The sequence below is a fragment of the Anas platyrhynchos genome, chromosome 1, assembly GCF_047663525.1.
Source record: "Anas platyrhynchos isolate ZD024472 breed Pekin duck chromosome 1, IASCAAS_PekinDuck_T2T, whole genome shotgun sequence".
NCBI lineage: Eukaryota > Metazoa > Chordata > Aves > Anseriformes > Anatidae > Anas > Anas platyrhynchos.
The window spans coordinates 186,090,207-186,110,549 of NC_092587.1; the positions used below are offsets into that span (position 1 = coordinate 186,090,207).

The window sequence follows — 20,343 nt, forward strand, 5'->3', positions numbered from 1 at the left end:
TATCAAAATGACAATCTGAAGATATGCATTAAAAAAAAAACAAACACACAGGATCATTGATCCATTAAAATATTAAAAACCATGCATGAGTTTCTACACATGCTTTTAACTATTTTGAGCTAAGCACTAACACCATGCTAGAGCCTAATTATATTTTTTAAAGGTCAAAAGATTGCTTGTGTTAGTTTATAATCAATGCCTCTGTTTTTAACTGGAAGTATCTACAGAGAAAACATGATGTGCCCATTTAAAGACTACGGGGATAGGAGAATGGAAGATAATGGCCTACAGTCAAGCATAATAAAAACACCAGGCTTAAGTCCCAGTGAGATACTTCACCCTAGATTAAATATTACTAAACACATACTCACTAAAACAAACCACCTAAAAACATGAGACCCTGTTACAAAAATTAAGAATTGTTTCCATGGAAGTATTGCAGACCCCAGCTCCAAGAGAATAATTCACCACCCTTCCTAAGCTTCCTTCATCCTCAAAATATCAGAGCTTTAACACAATGGTGCCCCCACTTCAGTTACAGAAAGTGGTGGTGCAGTGGACACCTACTGCAGACAACGTTGCCCCCTTGTTAACTGGCTACAAACATCTGCCAGGTGGCCAAGGTTTTGGTCCTCATGAAGCTCCCATGGGGAGGATGCCAACAATTACCACATCAACAGTGATGATGCGAATTTTGTTCATTTTTCATGGGGAAGTGAGGTTAACTATCTTTACATACATACATTTCAGGGGTAGGTATAAATCTTTGCACAGTTAAATCAAGACATGGCCAATGTCAGTAAGTTTTGTGTGCTCAATGGGCATTTTTCTGATTTTTATTTATTTAAAAAAATAAAATATTAAACTAAAAACGCAAAACAAGGCAGAGAACACAGGAGGGGGATAAGAGAAGAAACACAAGACTTTCTCATTGTCTTCTATAATTAAGACACAACTATGACTACAAATATATTGCAGGTGCACGCAATGTGAGATACAGACATCTCAGTACACCCTTACAACCCAGCAATGTCCATCTACTGGCACAACTGAATGCACACACTCCCTTATGAATGGATTATTTCTTTCCCATAAAATCTTCAAGAAGAAACCCCAACAAAAGCATTAAAAAAAAAAAACATGCTTATTATGTAGTGTATCAGTGACTCCCCTGCTCAGTGTCCCATTTGATTTACTGTCACTAAGTTACAGAAAGTACTGAACAATTTCAACAGGGTAAGACTTTAGAGGTACAGAATGTGTGACACGCTGAGCTTTGATTACGAATGTGTAGATAGCTGAATATTGTTTAAAACCAATGCTTTAAAACTTTTTAAACAGGACTCCTAGTATGTAAGCACTCTAAAGAATGAGCTGTATGCCATACAGGGGATTAACTCTGAAATCCATGGAAAAAAAAAAAAAAAAGGATTTAATGCAAGACATAACTTTTATACAGATTGAGGATTAAAAGTATCCAAACAGTGGGTCATCATCAAAATGGTAAAACAAGGATTTTATGTTCAAGTCTGCTTTGTAGGATGGGGGGAAGGTTTTTGAAACATGGTTTCATATACAGACATCCAAAGCTGGAGTTTGAATTCAAGCAGCAGCTGCTTTCCTATTTCACCATGGAAGCATTTAAGATCTTCAGTACTGATTTGCCTCGGTAGCTTCCTGCATGCATTCCATCTTAAAGCATGCAACTAAAATCTTGTGAACTACTGAACCTCTACAGCAGTCATCTGGCAAACCCAGAGAGTTTCTGGGGTCTTTGAAAGGCAGAACCATACATCAATGAGTGAGTAGGTCCCATTTGGTCTGAAGTACTTCCATTGTGGGATTTTTTGTTTGCTTTTGTTTTCTTTCCTGCAGAAGAGCTATTAAAAGTCATTACTTCAAACCAGGGGGGTTCCTGGTGGTCCATCCTCAGTGGTTTGTTTGAGATTGATACAGGTAACTAGAAAGTGTCTTATGTTTTGACTAGGTCTAAAGATCCCAGTCTCAAACTCAGGCATATCAGAGGTGCAGCACAAAGGAGGAAGACACAGCAGTGTTTGCCGAGTGGTCTTCAACTTATGATTCACCTGCTGTTGTCTAGTCTGAACTCCAAACCTCCAAAGACATCCAGAGATGCACTCAGTTGAAAAATACGCCGTCCTTGGACTGCGGAGAGTGATCTGCCCTCTGAGCTCTCCACGGACAACTTTGTTCTCTGTATCTTTCTGAGAAATGCCTTGGTGGCAGTGGGAGCACTGGATGCTGTGACAAATTCCCTCCAAATGAGTTTAGGCTCTTGGAACTTGTCTTTAAAGCAGGCAACAAAACTAAAACATTCAGCCTGTTCTGGAATAACCAGTGTCTCTTTCATCCCTTGTCAATCACTGGATTATGGTGAAAAAATATTCCCTGCCTGACCATCATTGACAGAGGAGATCTGTCTGAACCAGAAGCTATCAAAATCTTAAACACGAAGTGTTTAACGGCAGATAAATTCCACCAGATCTTCAGAGACTGCACCACCTACAGAGGACAGCCACTATCAGCACTGGTTTGTCAGACATCCCAAGCAGGTCAGGAGCATCCTAGCACTGAGCAGCCCCCAGATCTCACCTCCTTGGCACCTCAGTGACGAGAGCTTGCCCAAGACAGTGCTCTTCCTTAGCAGTCAGCACCGATCCTCTGCTGCAAACAAAGCCAAGTCCAAAGAGAGTCCACAAATATGACTGCCTTCTAGGTCTCTTACTAGACCAGTACCAAACACAACAGCCAGTTGCAACTCTTGCACTCTCTCATCTTCAATCTGAAGAGATTCCCCAAACACTGACACAGAAATATGCCTAATATCCCTGAGAAGGAAAAAAAAAAAAAGTCAACTGGGATGTCAAGATGATGTCAAACACCTAACAGTGCTTTCTGGCAGCATTTACAGTCTCTAGACCTTCATCAGGAACAATCCTAACCTCACGGCACTCTTCCATCTTATTAGCTTGCTCCTTCTCTCAGCACAGCCAGCACTCTTCTTCAGAGACGTGCAGAACGTACCTTTACAGAAAGGGAGAGAGTGGAAGGAGCTCCCTCCTAGCTCCAACCCCAGTGCCCTGAGATGCCCCCTAGCACTCTGTTCAAGAGTGCTGCTGGCTTTATAGCAAACTGGAGATCCACTTCAGTAACACTGCTGCTTCTGATGGACCTTCCCCAGAGGACAGAGGCTCCGTGTTTTTAGTTGTTGCCTGCCCACCCAACAGGGGCTTTATATAGCATAGTTCTGTCAGTTAAGACTTAAGAACATGCTTCTTAAAATAAAACAACCCATTAAATTCTGCTTTCTGGAGCAAGCTCATTTCTTGTGGTTAGCAGATACTGCAAAGCATGAACATCCAGGCAGGTGCTATGTATATTTAAGTACCCGAGAGAGAAAGAAAACCTGTGGGATCATTAAAGAGATTAGCCCAAGGCTAGGTGAGAAAGATGGAGATACAAGCCTTCAAGTTAAATGCTCCACTAAGAAAGAGCAGTGGATGTGGCAAAGGGGATAAGTGAAGTTTGGAAGGCTTCAGAATGCCAAAGAAAAAAGGCAAACAGAACTGATGTGATTTTTTTTTTTTTTAAAGGAAAGACATCAGATCTATGAAGCAGCACAACAGGGAAGGAAGCAGCAGTGAGACTGCCCTTATTGGTATCGTAGTGCTGCCACAGGACACAGCCAACAGCCAGCTTCATTCTGTGGAACCAGAGCTATAAAAATGGTCACAGGCTGGACCAGGAAAGCGGCTGCTCTCCCTGGCACGCCCCATGCAGGGACAAGACATTTACACTTCTGGATTTAGCTGAAAGTAACCACTCGCATCACTCCATAGTTAATTCCATGTAGTGGGGAAGTGTATAAGAAATAGAAGAGCACTCCAGTTCAACACTGGTCAGAGAACAGGAGGCACACCCCTCACCCTAGCAGAAAAGATGCTTTGTGGCATAGACCTGGGATCATGGAAATATTTCCCCTTCACTCTGGTGCTGTTCTCAGAGGCCACATCCTTTATTTGAACACCTGGCTGAGATAAGAAACCTATTTGTAAACTGATTTATCATCTCTTATCGACAGTCTTCTCTCATATGTACATACTTTGGTATGCATGAGATGTATGTATCACTGCAGTTTAGTTCCAACCATTTATCATGGCTTTAGGTATCTATAGATATATCTACAGATATCTATAAAAATCACTGTACACACATCTTTTATACACAAGGCCTTTACAGTGAGAACTAAACCGCAATAATCAGCGACGAGTCATTTCCCAGTTTCTTCATCTACTCACTTCATATGCTAATGAAAATGACTTACAGCAGTGGGCTGCTGTAGCGTCAGTGACTCTGCTCAGGTTTGAAGCAAGCACCGGGCTGTCTGCTGTGCACTCCCTTCCCCCATTTCATTCAAGACATAGCATCTAGTAACCTACTTTTAGAAAAGTAAACCTCAGTTTTCACCTAGAAGATGTATTGAAACTTCTGATAGCTAAGTCCCAAGCAGCCTAAGAACATCTAAACAGCAACTAAAACCTATTCTATCTGCTCAACATCTCCCAACTACTCCAAACACTTAGTTTTTATGCAGGAATGTGGAATGAAAAAGCAGACTACAGCAAACGCCAGAATTAGCTAAACTGACTTTTTAGTCCAGCGCCCTGCTTTCAGTCAGAGGGATCAGGCCTACAGAATAAACTGAAAGTGACTCCAGGCAGGTGCTGTAGTCTTCTCTCCTAAATTAAATGGCATCCTAATATTTAAGAGAGATGACTTACATTTACAAGAAGGAAAATAAAACATTTCTGAAATTCAAAAAGTACGAGACAAACATTAAGCTATCTTGATTTTTTTCCTTCAGTGATGCAAAGATTTGAGGGCTAGATACATACCAGATGAAAATCCAATACATAGACAAGAGTTACTTTAAGAAAAAAGGCATTGACTGCAGTGGATTAGTTTCATATCCAAAATAAAATTCTAGTTGCCTGACAACACGGCAAACACTCAAAAGGTGCCACAGAATAGCCTGTAGCTTTTTATTTTAGAGCACAGTAATCCAGCATATCTTGATATAAAACTTGCGATCAAAAGACACCACGGTAATCATTTTGCTTTATTCCCATTCCCATACAGTTCTTATAACTCCTTTAAAAGCGTTAGCATATAAACACAGAAACTATTCAGTGGCTGAAGTATCTACACATATACATATTTTAATGATAAACGCGTGTATAAAGTATATCACTGAAAAAAAATCAGAAAAGTCAGCATGCTTTCTAAAAAGAAGGAAATTCTACAGTCTGCAGGTGCTTGAAAACGCTTTGTGAACAAAGTAACCTCTTCAAATTCCCTTATTCTATAATTACAGTAATTATTTACATTATTTAGAACCAATGTCAGCAGGACATAGTAGAAGACATCTGTGAAGAGAAATTGGAAAAAAACGAAACCCACCTTAGTTTCAAAAGGTGTTTTGAATTGGTTTTAGACAGACCTAGCTATCGTACTTGCAAATCACTGAAGAACCACCACTTATAAAGTTATAACTCAATGGAATTAAATAGTTAGTGACACAGTGACCTATGAGGTTCAATTAAGAGCACTACTGTGTAAAAAATGAGGGTGAGAAGGGAGAAAGAAGAATGACAGTATTCTTAACAGCTGAAGTTTCTAATTAAAATAAAGGGAATAATTTAATTATTCCTTTTACGCCCCAGCTAGGGAGCTGCTCTTGAAAGAGATTACCATACCTTAGTATTAACTACATGGTTCATGCTCATCCCTATTTCTCAAGGGGTTTTGTTTTAATTTTTTTTTAAACCTTTCTATTTTAAGAAGGCCAGATGCACCATTTGTTTGCTTTGGTCCTTTTTTACTACTAATATTTCTACTTACAGGCCAGTCACTCGAGCACTTCTGCATGGATCTATGACCTTCTTAGTCTCACTCAATGTAGAGAAGCAGTTCAGGAAGATTGAACAAATCACAGAGAAGCACTTGAAATAGAACCTACTTCTTTTGAAAAAAAGAGTTTAAGTAGCTTAACACCATCATGTCTGCTGTTAGGAGATTTTTATGGTTTTAATTAAAGTCTCTTTTAATGAAAAGGAGTTTTAAAACCACTTCTGCTTTGCAATGTTTAAGGAAGGAAAAGCAGTTCATGAACTTCATTATCCTAACCATTTAACTCATCTAGGTTCTCTACTGCTTTACCATCAGCCTCAACACCAACCAAGCAAGAGATTAAGTTGGCCTGTTCCCTGTTTCACCAGTCCAGTAAGTTTTACTGTTCAGATTGTTTCAGTATTATTTTCATAGATATGGTCAGTATTATACGGTCAGTATTTTCTATTTGGAGGGCATTTCTGCTTGGGAGAAGCAACCAGCATCTTACAAACACAATTTCCATGAAGACAGTTGGAAACAATGAAAAACACTGTATCTAATGAACAAATTTAATATTCCAAAAGAACACCTGAATTTCTTAGTATGTACACTATTATATGTGTACTCTCGATCTCCCCTAGCAGTTCGTATTAATATAACTGCAGGTATGCCACACTATTCTCAGTCTCTTGCCTATGTTCCCCCTTCAGTCTTCCATAAAAATCATAAAAACAGCCATTCCAGTGATGCTTGCAATTATCCCATTGCCTTCCTCTATTCAAGATTTTGAAAATGACACACGTAGATTGTAAATCTGCATTTAACTTGTGAAGGCAACATATAAGATGCGAAATATCTTGACTTCAGGAAAAAAAATTAGATTATAAGGGATAACTGCTTGCTGGAAGGCAGTGACCTTCTGGAAATCCACATTAATTGGTTCAGGCAAAGAGCAAAAGCTACTCTGTACCACTCAGCAGATGGGAAAGGAAGGGAACCACGTGCCCAAGCCGATGCCATGCCCAGCCAGGCAGCAGCAAATAGGTCCGAAGCAGGCGTGTGGCTCATGCTTGAAAACGGAAGCTATCAAGTCTTTTGGTTACGCTGACTGCCCTGCTCCAGGAAGGGAAAAAAGGGAAAGGACTGCAGGGAATGTGGCACAGCTTCAAATCCACATCTTCCCATAGGAACACGCAGTGCTCTGGGGCTGCGGCTTCATATCCCGGAGGACAGGGACGGAGCAGCACAGCTGTGACACACATGGCTTCCTCCTTCCTGCTTAACAGCTGCTGAGGCTGGCGCAAGAGCAGGAGAGGAACGAACTGCTAGAGAAAAGGGAGAGTCAGTTGAAAGTCTGAGAAGTGCTGGTATTAAAGTGCATTGAGCTTTTGCTCAGAAACACAGGCACGTGCATGCTGGATGTGGGGAAGCCAGCACGTACAGGCACAGCAGATTGAGAACTCAGAGCTTCCTCAGGTCTTTGCTCTTCCACCACGTGTCATCTGGATGTGAAATGTTCATGTAGCTCTTCATAGCTAAAGTCTGTGAGCAAAATTCAGTGTGGTGCTATAAGCATCACCATCACCTGAGCTGACCACTTGTGTTATCACAGGTTACAAAACTCCTGGCAAACTCTGCATCAAGTACCATGGATGGACCAGGTCATCCCAGAAGGTGCAGAATCCTTTTCTTAATTATCTTTTGCAGGAACAAAGAGGAACAAAGTGTTTCCTGATTTCACAGGACACATTTGTGGGTTTTTTTGCCTTTTTTTTTTCTCTTTTAACCGTACAGATGCATATTGGCTTTTTTATTCTAGGTGTTTTGTTACAGATTTTCCATAGGAACCCCACTTAAAAAGAAACGACGCAGGGAAGACCCAAGCCAAGCAGGTACTAAATAGTTAGTGCTAACTGTGTTATCTTTATGTCTGGGACATCCATACCAATGCAAACTTAAGATTGGCCTCTACATACACATGTGCTTTACTAGCCAGACAGCTATATCCATGGTGTCTTTTGATCAAAAGAAGACTTCCAGAAAGATTTAATCATGCTGCTGACATGCATGAGAGAAAACCCAAGGCAGCAAACCTCCCACCCAGCTCACTTTCAGGGACAGCAATAGCACAAAGATGCCCTGCCCTCCAAAACGGGTTCTGTTTAAGAGTAGGTATTATCAGGTTCACGTGTAAGTACCTAAAAGGTCTGCACCAGGACTGCTACTTTAAAAGGACACCTTGCCACTTCCAAGTAGACAAGGTATTGTTAGGACAGCCAACAGCCTCATGTTTAAGTCCTTCAAAACAAGGCCAAAATAAAGAAACCAGAGCCAAGTAGGCAGCCATGGAGGAGGGCACCTTGCCAAAAGCCAGAGCAACAACCACCAGAACCCACAGAGCAATACTCGCCCTGCTGGGCTCCCCACGAGATTGAGGTTTAACACCCTACAGTTTGGATTAAGATAACTTTCCAGATATCACCTTGCTGCTGCAGCACCAGCGATGTCCTCCCCTAAAGCATAAAACAAAAACCACAAGCAGAATAAAATGCCCACCACCCACCACTGGTAATCTTGTACCAGCTGCACTTCTGAAGTAAGAAGCCAAATAAAAGGGATTAGGCAAAATTCAAACAGAAGTATGCAAGACCACACAAAAGGCGTGGTTTTGGATTTCATGCCCCTTTGCAACTTGGCTGCTTCCTCCTGCACAAGATGAGGACACTGATTTAATGGCTGGAAGTGATGATATGCTCTCAGCCCCAAGCACAAACAGCTCCAGCACGATTTATTTGTCCATTAGGAACAAAAGCTATTAAAAATAGATAAAGAGTGGGTGAAAACTATTACTAGAGCAGTTGATTGATATATGAAGGCTCTTCTTGGCTACAAAAAAAATCTCTTTGGCAAAGACTGTGCATTAATAAGGGAGAGATCTTCACTTTCTCCTAACCCTTTATGGTATCAGTAGCCATCCCTGGAGAGAACTGCTGTTACTCCCAATCTTACACAAAACGATTAACTAACACACTTTGGGTGGGGGAGATAAGGTACCTGAAACTACTTCACCCTTGTGGACCAGCTGTTCAATTAGTCACTTTTTTTTTCCTTACTCAAAAATCACCAGAAGTTGTTTCAAGCGTACAGAAAAAATTAACACTCAAGCTTCCCACTTCGGCTAAGTTTATTCTCCTTTCAACACCCTGTAAAATTAGATTTAGATCGGTAAGTTCTGCGTGCTTTGAACAAGGGAAGAAGATCAACACTTCATTGCTTTTTTGCTCACTTCAGCAAGTGTACGAAGTTGTATTTTATGGAATGCTAGTGGTATCATGCGAATTAATTAATTCACAATAGAATTCAATTATTTCTACAGCCTTATCTTTCCTACAATAACATTTATTTAACATTTATTAATGCTTTGTTCAAAGTGGATTTAGAAGACTCAAAAACGCATTTCTAACAAAAGAAGGCTTGTCCTTCAAGGTCTGCATTTCAATCAAGCTTTAGTGTCAAGGTTTTCTACATATATATCTCAGTTCTAAAATATCAGGAGGTTGAACATCATAAAGGGAATATAATCACTTTCAGTAAGTCTCAATTAACATCACTGCTTTTCTTCCTGCAGGTTCAACACCCCTATTTCCTACCCTCACAGTTAAGTCTCCTCAATGTTTCCCTGTACTAAAACATTATTTTTCTCCATTCTTATCCTGACATTTAATGAATGTCAGCTAACTTCATTAGACATCTGGGACTGCTGCCTGCCGTATTTATTCACCTGTAAAACAGAATAAAGTTATCTTTGACCGACAAATCCAAGCTGTTCATTGTTTAGGCTGTCACCCCTTAGGCACACAAGGCTTACTTCAGTGTATTTCCTGATGCTTATTTAAAGGCTTTAAGAGCCATAGCTCTAACCAAGACAACAGAGAGTAGGGATGCTCAAGCTACAGATTTATAGACGTAGGTTTTTAAAGTAACTTTAAAATTACAACAACTGTAAATTGACAGCTTCTTTGTTTGTATCCGAACTTCAGCATTAAATTCTAGCTTTGACAAATTACAAGAAGTTGACTTTCTGTAAAAGGCTGACTCCGGGCTTCCTGAGAACCCAGTAACTCAGCGGAGAACTGCTGCCAGGCTGTGATTAACACTCAGCAGCTTAAGGTCTAACTGTGCTCCCTGCTCCAACCCCGACAGGCAGCTGTAATGACGCGCCATTACGCTTAAGCTTCCAAAAACCATTTAACATCCGATTCTGCTGAGAACACGGTTTTACTACATTTTGAAAATAGAGTCGCTTTTTCCTCTTTTAGAAACCCCTGATGATGCCAGACATATGCTTGTTTTCCAAACAACAACTGTTTAAAAGAGAGAATACTCCTACTGATGTTCCTGCCAAAAACAACATTCTGTGGTTGGAAGAAATCTGATAGTAGGCAGCTCGCTCGGCAGAGGAAAGAAGGGCTTACGTTTGGCAAGGCGTTTGAAGTCTTGCATCTACATTCCCCCATCTTAAGTTTCTTTTGGGATGACTGCAGCAGGGGAGGGAGGACTTTCTTGTTTGTTTGGGGTTTTTTGTGTGCTTCTTTCTTTGTTTGTTTTTTAAACACATCTCCAAGCATTTCACTCTTTTAAAAAAAAGCATCTGTGGGTTGTGGCTTTTTACCAGAAATGGCATAAAGCAGAAGTTTACCACAACACATTTCTTTCTTGCAGGGAATAGTAGGATATAAGAGAAAGTCTGAAAGGGAAGTAAAAGAAGAATTCCGAAGAAGCACATAGGAGTGAATCTGCAGCTTGAGGAAGCAGAACAGAAAATCCAGATGAGGAAGTACCACACAACCCAGAGTGGTAACGGCTTTATCTCACGATGTAGGGCAGGGAGAGGAAACGATTGTATTTGGGGTTTTCTGCTGCCACTACCACAAAATGCAAAATAAAATAAAAACCAATACCACCTCACTATCTGCCTTTCAAAAGCATTTTCACCACTGCTGCTGCAACACTTGCTAATGAAGAGACAGCAAAGGTAACACAAGTGTGCAACTTGAACCAGGTACTTCAGAGAGACACTTCGGAGCATTTCAGAAAGCCACGATATTAAGACAACATTTCAAGCTGCTGCAGTACTGTATTTCATCCTTCATTAATGCTGTAGAAGTTAATTACTCACAGAAATGGTAACTGGACCAATTCACTAGGCAATGTAAGAAAATCTTTCTGAAGCATCTTCTAAGACAAATGAAGTTTTGAAACTCTCCCCAGCGATGGAATTTTAATTAATATTTCCCAGCAGCTTTTGCAACTAGAGATGTAAATCCCCTCATACAGGACCTTGCCATCGCTCTGGAAGGTACAGAGATTCCTGAAGGCTGCTGACCCAGTCCCAGCACCCAGCCAGGCAGCCAGCAGTTCAGCCACACAGCTACGCGTGACCACGAGAACTACCACCTTCTACACAACACAAGCAGAAGCCTCAGGAGCTTATAAAGACCATCAGAGTTATTAGTATAGCAATCAGAACAACACTATTGCAAAACGTGTATCTTCTGCAGGAGTCTGAAGTGCAGCATACAGCTGTATGGCAAATCAAATTCCAACAATCTTCCAGTAACATTTCAGATGCAGCTATTTCAGCCTAATAAAAATCCTGCAGATAAAAATACCCAACTGCTTATTGGTCTGCCAACATGGAAGTTTTTCCTGTCATTAGCAGGGCAAATCCAGCAGAGAAATTCAGCAGCGAGGCACAAGGGGCTGTCTTCACAGCATCAGTAGGTTGAGGTGTAACCCAGTATTCTCCTAATCTGATCTACAAACCTGTGGAGTTGCCCAGCCCAAATCACAGAATGATTTAATTTTCAAGACAGATTTTCTACAAGAGCATGAGCAATGTTTGATGACAGAGGCAAAGGTTGTAATAGCTACATATCTGCACAGGACTGGACAGCTATACCCTAGTGCATTCTCAGACTCTCCTCTTGAAGGCATTTGTACCTCCTCGCTTCAACATTGTGGTATTTCATGCTTGCCACACAGCAGCTCTCCAGCTTGCTGTAAATATGATGCAACGCTGCAATGGGGATGTGCAAGACCTTTAGGATCTGCAGAATGGAGAGCTTCGAGAGAAACAAGCTGGCTGAGCTGAAGGAGACAGGATCCCCACCATCAAGAACAAAATGAAGCTGCTGAGAGAAATGTTATTCCCTGCTGCTTGCTGTAAAAAGAAGGGCAGACAGAAAGGATGAGGCTTTCCACATACCTGCAGGTCTGTTTTGCTAGCACAGCCTGGCAAATGACTGAACTCCTATGACAAAGTTGGATAAACTGGAACTGATGCTAAACCACTTAGTACATTTGTAGCAAGAAAACCTGTTAAAATGTAAGTTAGGATTAATTGCAGCCCCATTCCAGCCCTTAAATTGGCACACGTTGACTAGAATGGATTTAAATATTCAAGCTGTGTGCAAACAAAGTAATACACGAGTGCCTTCAAATTCGGCACAGAAGTTAAAACAATCAAGTGTAGGCTTCATTCGAAGTGGTGTTATCTCCTCCACGATTGCATCTGTTCAAGCATTCAGAGCAGCAGCCAACCTTTAAATGAACAGCACTACTTTCCCAGGAAATCATTCTGCAATAAACCCATGCTGCTAGGAGTTCCAGAGAATTTCAGCATTTGCTAGGAAGCTCAACAGTAAGCTCGAACTACTAGAAGAAAGAACTAAGAAGCCAAATTTTCACTAAAGCCCCTGATTTAATTCAGAAGTTCCAACTCTTCATTCACACGTAATGATGCAGAAGAACTTTCCAATCTGTTTGGAAACAGATTGAACAAACAATCTGTTTGAAGTTTCAGAAGAAAACAAGCTTCCAGGCCTCCACCACTGCCTACTGCTCTGGTAGGAAAACATCAAGTCCGTCGCAAATGAACAGTTTTGCTTGGCACCATGAAATAGTGACCTTTTCCACTACAGGTTTTTAAAACAACCACACAAAAAAAAAATAATCCAACATTTGCTGGAATATTGTTAACATTTGGATATTTTGTGTCTGTCATCAATGAAATCTACAAATCCTCCAGCCATTGCCTGTTATGGATACAGAGGTTATATACTGCTCACTTGCTTAACCTGTGCTGCTGCTCTCTGCTCAGCTGCACAACAGCACTCCAAACTGTCCTTACCTTACCGGACATAAGAAGCACGAGACAGAAAAGAAGGTTTGCCCTTTTCTGACCTCCAAAGGAAGGCGTTGCAACAGGAACAGCAGTTCTGGGCTGCAAGAAAAAGCTACTGAACAAGGAGGAGTGAGCAACAGCGGCATGCAGCACCTCTGACTGCAGGCATTAAACTACAGACACTCATGAGGGGGTATTCAGACTCATGCAGGCCATTACCATCAGCAGCATCAGAATAAATTTCACCCATGGATTCATTTTGAAGCCCAGCCCTTACTAACAGTCCCTCTACAGCAAGTGAGGGACAGACAATCGGCTAACTGGTCAACGGAAGAAAGTCCTGACGGCCACAGTTCATGTAATGTTCTCCAGCTATAAATATGGCACAGCTCAGAAATTCCCAACTTCTACTCAATGTCCTTTACACACAGCCTTAATTCACGTTGCCCTCTTTGCATTAGCAACTAGACTTGCATAAAACATTTTCATGAGGTTATACAAGGTTTTCAGTCTTCACTGATGTGGTGATTCGCTCAGCTTCAGTTTCTATGAATATATCACCAACAAAAGGAAATATTTTTGCACTTCTATGCTACAAGCAGATAGTTTTATCAGCACACAGTTATGCTTTGATGACCTCATCAGCCCAAGGATGTGGACACACAAGCATCCACTAGCTCTTCAGTTTGCCATGACATACAGAAAATAACGTGACTACCTTTAAATAAATACAGCCTTCTCTTTGTATATAGCACATAAAAGACAGTAGGAATGACAGTGTTTAAGAAAACCCAATTTTCTTCCATTGGCCAAGTACATCCTGTACAGCCAGTGCCTAGAGCAGGACTCCTGTCAAGTGCAATCACACCGCAACACCCAGTTCCACCTCTGAGGCCAGGCAGCCACAATGCCAGGGCTGCTCCTGAAGACAAGCACACCGCTAACATTGCCAATGTCAAAGAGAAATTTCTAACATCCCAGCTCAGAAACGTGTGACTTTCAAGCTCCTATCATCACACACACTGCACACGCTATCTCATAAACAGCCTCTGAAACTCAAGTCCTCTGTGGCCTCCAGAACGTTATTACATCCTACCTGTCATGTTAGATATCCACTGGGGGCATACTTATGCCATCAGTGACCTCTGCCTTCATAATCTACCAGCACAAGAAGATCATTAAACATGCTTCACAAACCATGAAGAAAACATGACAGTTTAATCCATAATATTACTGGATGTTAACAGCCAATTAATTACCCAGCAACCCAAAGGACAGGATGCTAAAGCAGCACGTAGAAAGATATGAACACAAGAAAGAAGTTACAGCACTCCAAGAAAACAGCATCACTCCATTTCCCAACAAGCACACAGAAAGAAGTATTCCCACAAGCCACCTCTAACACATTAACAGCGGGGCAGTACTGTGTTAGGTATTAAGAAACGTGCCCCAGAAAGATTAAGGCTTTGGCAAACCCAACAGGAAGAGCACATGCAGCACCCTCTGAAGCACGGTCACCCAAGCAGACCACCTCAAGCCAACACGATGCAGAAGCCCCCGCACCTTGCTAGCACAGCCCTGATCCAAATAGCACCCCGCTTTAATATGTAACTGTTCAGCAAGCAGCATTAGGATATATAGAATATAGTTACATGTGCTTGTAGACAAGAACCCGAAAGCTGGACAATGCCTTCAAAAGAATAGAGGAATGACTTTGAAGAAGAAAGTTGAAGAAAAAAAGACAAAAGGCCAGATGACAGCAGAAGAGTTTTCAGCTTTCCTCACCTACCAGAAAATTATCATATAATAGGCTCATGTAAAATTTCAAATGTCTGAAGAATTATAATCACTAGTAACACTTGCGATGAAGTTAAAGACTTTATCTACCAATTTCATTTAGCTCATGCATTAAACAGCATTTTCACTACTTACACCAGAAACTTTCCTGCCTGATTTTGAAGTTCTATCAGCAAGCAGCATAAGGCTTACAGAGAACTTGAAAAGTCACCATAACACACATAGAGCTCTACACCAAATGCATATTCAGACACCCAAAAAGCTCCCCAAAAGCATATTAACACTAGTTACAACAGTCAAACCAACTTTAAATATGCTTTTGCAACAGCATGGGAAGAAACAACTACTGTGTATGCCTCCAAGAAAATTTGTCTCGTTTGAGCTTCATGGGGATAAATATTTTCATCAACATGAATTTATCTGTGCGTACTGCTGTGTAAATAAACAACATTTGATAGAGTTTTACCACAACTAATTATTCTGTAGTTCCCACATTGGGATAACCTCAACAACAGGGATGTGCAATAAAAGGTCATGCCAAAGAAACAGTGAAATAGCATTTTCATTTTTGGAACTAGAGAGTAAAGACAGGCACACATATGAAACCCTGTTTGTTTGTTTTTACTAGGACAAGAAAAAAATTAATTTGAGTCAGCCTAAAATGCTGTTTCTGACAGATTAATGGAAGTTAGCCTTAGCATAGATTACTCCTCTTTGTAACAATTAGGATGACTGTAAAATATGAACTCAGGAAAGATTCAAATTACCATTGATATCTACACGTACTTTATGTCATTTGCCAGCATTTTAAAGGCTGCAACATATTCTGAAAACTATTATAAAACCTAACTATCTACAGAATGCAAGATTAATTCAAAAAAATGAGGCCAAAATATTTGTATGCTGGCCACGTCCAAGACATTTATTTTAGTTATGTTACTGTGTTCACTAATTCCTAGCCAATTCTGTAACTCAGCACTCAACAGTTCTTGTGCCAGTTCTTTGCAGCACTTCCAACAACAACAACAACCAAAACACTCTTGCAAGGAGATTCAAAACTATGAATGATTAGGAGAAAAACAACACGCTTTAAATATAACACATTTGTTAGCATGCAAGCGATGGGAAAACATGTCACTCCTTTTTTGTTTTAAACACAGAAGCCAGTCAAAAATAACACAAACATTAATCAAGTTCATCCTAAGTAACACTCAGCTTTTCTGCTTTTCAGATATATTCTTTAAACTACAAAAGATAATTAACTCAGAGTTAAAGCATGCCTTCTCAAGGGGCATGAGTAATGACAACTCAAAAATAAACTACATTTAGCATAAAGATGTTCCACACTTAATACTTAACACCCACTGCCCCCCGTCTTGACCCCTATGGCTATGTTTGGCTATCAAAACCCTAAGAGAACAAATTGATGACATCTGTAATCAACCGGCAGGAAGGCGCTCCAAAATCTTGAAGACAAGTAACTAAAATTCTGCTTAAAAAAATAAATACAACAATTGACTCTGGACACAGAAAATACCAAATGTTTAATGGCAGAAAATTTAATCGGAAAACTGATTTGCTGAGTGTTTGAGAGTCCCTTTAAAAACCTAACACTGAAACCCCTAAAACTAGATTTGTTTTCAGAAGCACAAACACATCTAATACATGCTCATCATACTAACAAGCCTTCAACAAAAATTCTCCGGTGCTGTCACCTGACAAAAATAAAGAAATCAAGCAAGACAACCTCCTATTTCACTACTTAAGTGACCACAAAGTCTTCCATTTTAATCTTCAGCTGTTTCTACACGCAAATTTCTTAATTTCTTCCCAAATGTTTTGTTCCCCTTTTGGCAGAGGAAAAAGAAATGACATCTATCAGCAGCTAAAAATATTTCAGCAACTTGAGTTTCTAAGAGAAGGATGAAAAAAACACGCTGCTTCTCCAGTTAAAAAAAACACTCCGATGCAACATTTCAATAGCTTTTACATCAGGCTGGCTTCTGAACAGCTGGATCTAAAATAAGTGTGAAGGAAAGCGCTCACAGGTTAAAGTTGAGCAAATAAATATGGTGTAACTTCACGTTATTTTCATCATTATCTCTAAACACAGGCTAGGTTCTCAGGAGAAAATGTGTGGCGTAGCAGTTCTGCAACAAAGCTAAGGTTCAAGGTGCTTTTATTTGATTCTTAGCTAAGCCACTGATTTTCCTACATGACAAATTCTGTTTATGAGACTTCCATATGGAGGAGAAATTAATACCCTCTCCCTCTTTGCATTTCTGCTCTTTTAAGAGACTAAGTTGTTACTTTCAAGCAGTTGTTACCTGTGACCTGGCACCCCTTGCATAAGGAAGCCTCTGAACGTAGAGTACAGCTGCGGATAAGGCTGGAAGGCACCTAGCTGCAGTCTGGTCCTATCAACATCTCCACATACTGGATGGCTTCAGAACTGGAGAACTAAGACAGCCAGATGAAGACAGTGTCTCCCTGTCAATATTGTAAACCAAGTCTTAGCAATGAAGTCCATGAAGCCCAAAACTTTTAACTGGCGCCACGTATCAATTAGTTGAGATATGAACAGAACTTGGAATGGAAAAAAAAAAGACAAACAGTGCTGTGTTATCCACTCTGTTTCAGATTTGGGTTCAGTACCAAGACCACACCATGCAAACTGAACTCCCACCAGCAACTAGAGACAGCTCTGCAAGGACAGCCTTAGCTGAAACAAATTTCGTGCTCATTCCTCACTAAAAGTAGTCAGGAGAGATTTAGAAGGTGGTGCTAAGGGAGGTCTCAAAAGAACAAAGATCTAACTGCATACATTTATCTTTTTACAAGACGAGCGGTTCTTCAAGGCTTGTTACTATTCCATTCACTTCAATTTACACCAAGACTGAAGGGTCCATGCAGGACATTTAATTTAGAAATTAAGACTTTCAGAGGCATTCGAGCTACCCACTGCCCAGGTAACACAAACGACTTAATTACCATTAGCTCTTCATTCTGCTCTGAAATATCTGCTCTGGTTTGCTTGTTAGAAATCCTGTCCTGCTAGTCACTGTATACAAGTACTATTAGCTCCAAGTTTCTACCATGTCACATGATGACTTTCTTGCACTTTCCTTCACTGAGGAGTACTGCCCACAGACACTTATTTCATATAAATACGTGGTCTGCACCTTCCCATCTGTATATACCTGAGCTAAAGTAGTCACAAAGAGCAACCAGTCTACAAGAAGTTTGTATCAGTGCTCTGAAAATGAAGTACGGCGTACAGACAGCATACACTGAGAAACAAAGCAGGTTTATGCTGCTATTGAGAGTAGGACATGTTGAACCATATAAACCAAACACACAGCCTCCATACCGTACTCCTGATATGAAAGCATGCTTTTTTAAAGCACAAGCAATTCTATTTCTAACATATAAAGTCGTTTTATTACTTCCATGGACAAACCGAAAAATTAGCAAAGACCATGTAATTTCATTAGCTATTGAGTATAACCAAGACTACTGTTTCTGTATCTGTATTCTGTATTAAAAAGTGTTTTCTATTTGTTCTCTATTTGTAGAAAATAGCTGTGGAAAAAAAGAAAAAGGACTTGTTCAACTATTACTTCATGTACAACAAAACCTCTCCATTCACTGCTTAGTAACTACATTCATATTTCCACTAGCCATAAAAACACCAAAAAAGCCCTTCAGCAAGCAGTAAGAAGAGCTTGCTTTGCACAACTTGTCCCCGGAATTCTGCTGGAAATAAATCCAGCTTCCACACTGCCTAAGGAGAAGCCGGTCTGGTCCTGGTGTCGAACTGAAGAGCTGCAGACTGAATATCCTTCCTTCAGGACCTGATGAAAGCTATGCTCTCCGAGCAGAAATGACTTATTGCCTTCATCGTAGTGTAGATGGGTCCTTCCACATATACATGAATGTTTCTTTCGAATGGGAACTTAAATACAGAAGTAAGCTGAAACTGAACATAACACCTAAAAAAGCTCGTTTCCACAGCTCAAATAGAGGGTTGAATCCTTCGAATCTTTAAGTTTGCAAGCACTGTAACTTGTAACTTTATATTTACAGGTTAATAACTCGGGTATTAGTCTATATAGTTATTCTATGTTATGTTGATCTCCATGTATCTGGACATCTCTGCATCTGAACTACAGATCATAGCACGGGAGAGCATGCTGGAGGATGAGGACTGCAAATGTTATTCCATTACTTCACTCCCTTCTTCAAGCACACACTATTTGCTACTACGGAAAATACTGTGTTGGGCAGTCAAAACAGCAGTCTGCCTCACATAAACATAATAATACTTTCTGGTTCCCCACGTAAAGCTTTAAAAATAAAATACAGAAGGCCAGCCTGGCGTGACAGGCGAGGCAAAACAACATCCTCCTCCTCAATTTAAAGTCTCTGGGAAGTTCCTGGCTGCTTCCACAATTCGCTCCCATCTTTTTCTAACAGGCAGGCTTCCCCTCTGGCTCCCTCCAGTCCAGAAGAGCAGCACAAAGAAGCGCAGCGAGGCCGCTTTCCCCTGCCCCTGCACACACAGGGCACAGAAACTGAACCGTTTGTGAAGTGTTTTCTGTCAGGGAACTCACAGCCGAGCCCAGCGCCCATCACACGGGCACCGGCCCCGCTTCACGGGCTGGTGAGGAGGATGAAAGCGGGTCCCAAGCTGTTAGGTACCCGCAGGAATTAGTAAATTGTGTGGGAAATGTGAAAAAGTAAACGTTTTCTAACCTTTTTCCAGCCAGCTTCAGGCACTCGGCAGCGACGATCCGCGGTCCTCAGGCTGCTGCAGCCGCTCCTCCTCAGCGGCACTCGGGGCAAACACCTCACGGGAATTCATCTGCGCCAGCAGAGAAGGGGGGAGGGAAAAAAAAACATAAAAATAAATAAAAATAAAGCGCTTTGTAAAACTTCTCACTCACCGAGGGCTCCCGGGGGTTATCCCCAGGGTCTCTGAGGACCCCCGGAGGCAGAGCAGCCCCCACCCGCTCGGTTTTGGGGTTCAAACCGGAGCCCCCCCCATGGGGCCGGGACCCCCTCAGCGCCCCTCAGGGGGTAACGGCCGGGGGGGGGGAGGGGGCCCCGCACCCACCTGGCGCCGCCGCCACCGCGCGAGCCCCTGCGCGGGCCGAGCCGCCGCTGCCTCGCCCCCCCCCAAGCCCCGCCCCTTTTCCCGCTGGCCCCGCCCCCTCGCCACCCTCCTTCGGCCCCCCTCGTGAGTGGCGTGCGCGCCGCCCAATGGGAAGGCCGGGAGGGAGGGGTTGGAGCTGTCAATCATGGCTAGGAGTTGGGGGGGGGGATGGCGCTGAGGGGCTTCCCGCCTCCCCCCTCAGCCTCCCCTCAGGGGGGGGGCTGAGGGACGGGGAGAGGCCGCGCTGCCCCCGCCGCTCCCCGCCGCCCTGCCCGCCCCGCTGACCCAGTTC

General features: G+C 41.8%; 1 protein-coding gene across 3 annotated transcripts in view; it reads right to left on the reverse strand.

The window, feature by feature from the left end:
- Nucleotides 1–20,107, reverse strand: part of WASF3 (WASP family member 3) — a 65,362-nt gene extending 45,255 nt beyond the window's left edge. For 2 of the 3 annotated variants that reach the window (XM_027469517.3, XM_027469503.3), the window contains exons 1-2: nt 20,013–20,107; nt 19,652–19,760 (exon numbers count right to left, since the gene is read on the reverse strand). The gene's annotated coding sequence lies outside the window, so the exon portion shown is untranslated. Of the gene's footprint in view, nt 1–19,651; nt 19,761–19,842; nt 19,868–20,012 lie in introns of those variants that run through there. The other variant, XM_072032658.1, reaches the window with a different exon arrangement.
- Nucleotides 20,108–20,343: the final 236 nt, after the last annotated feature.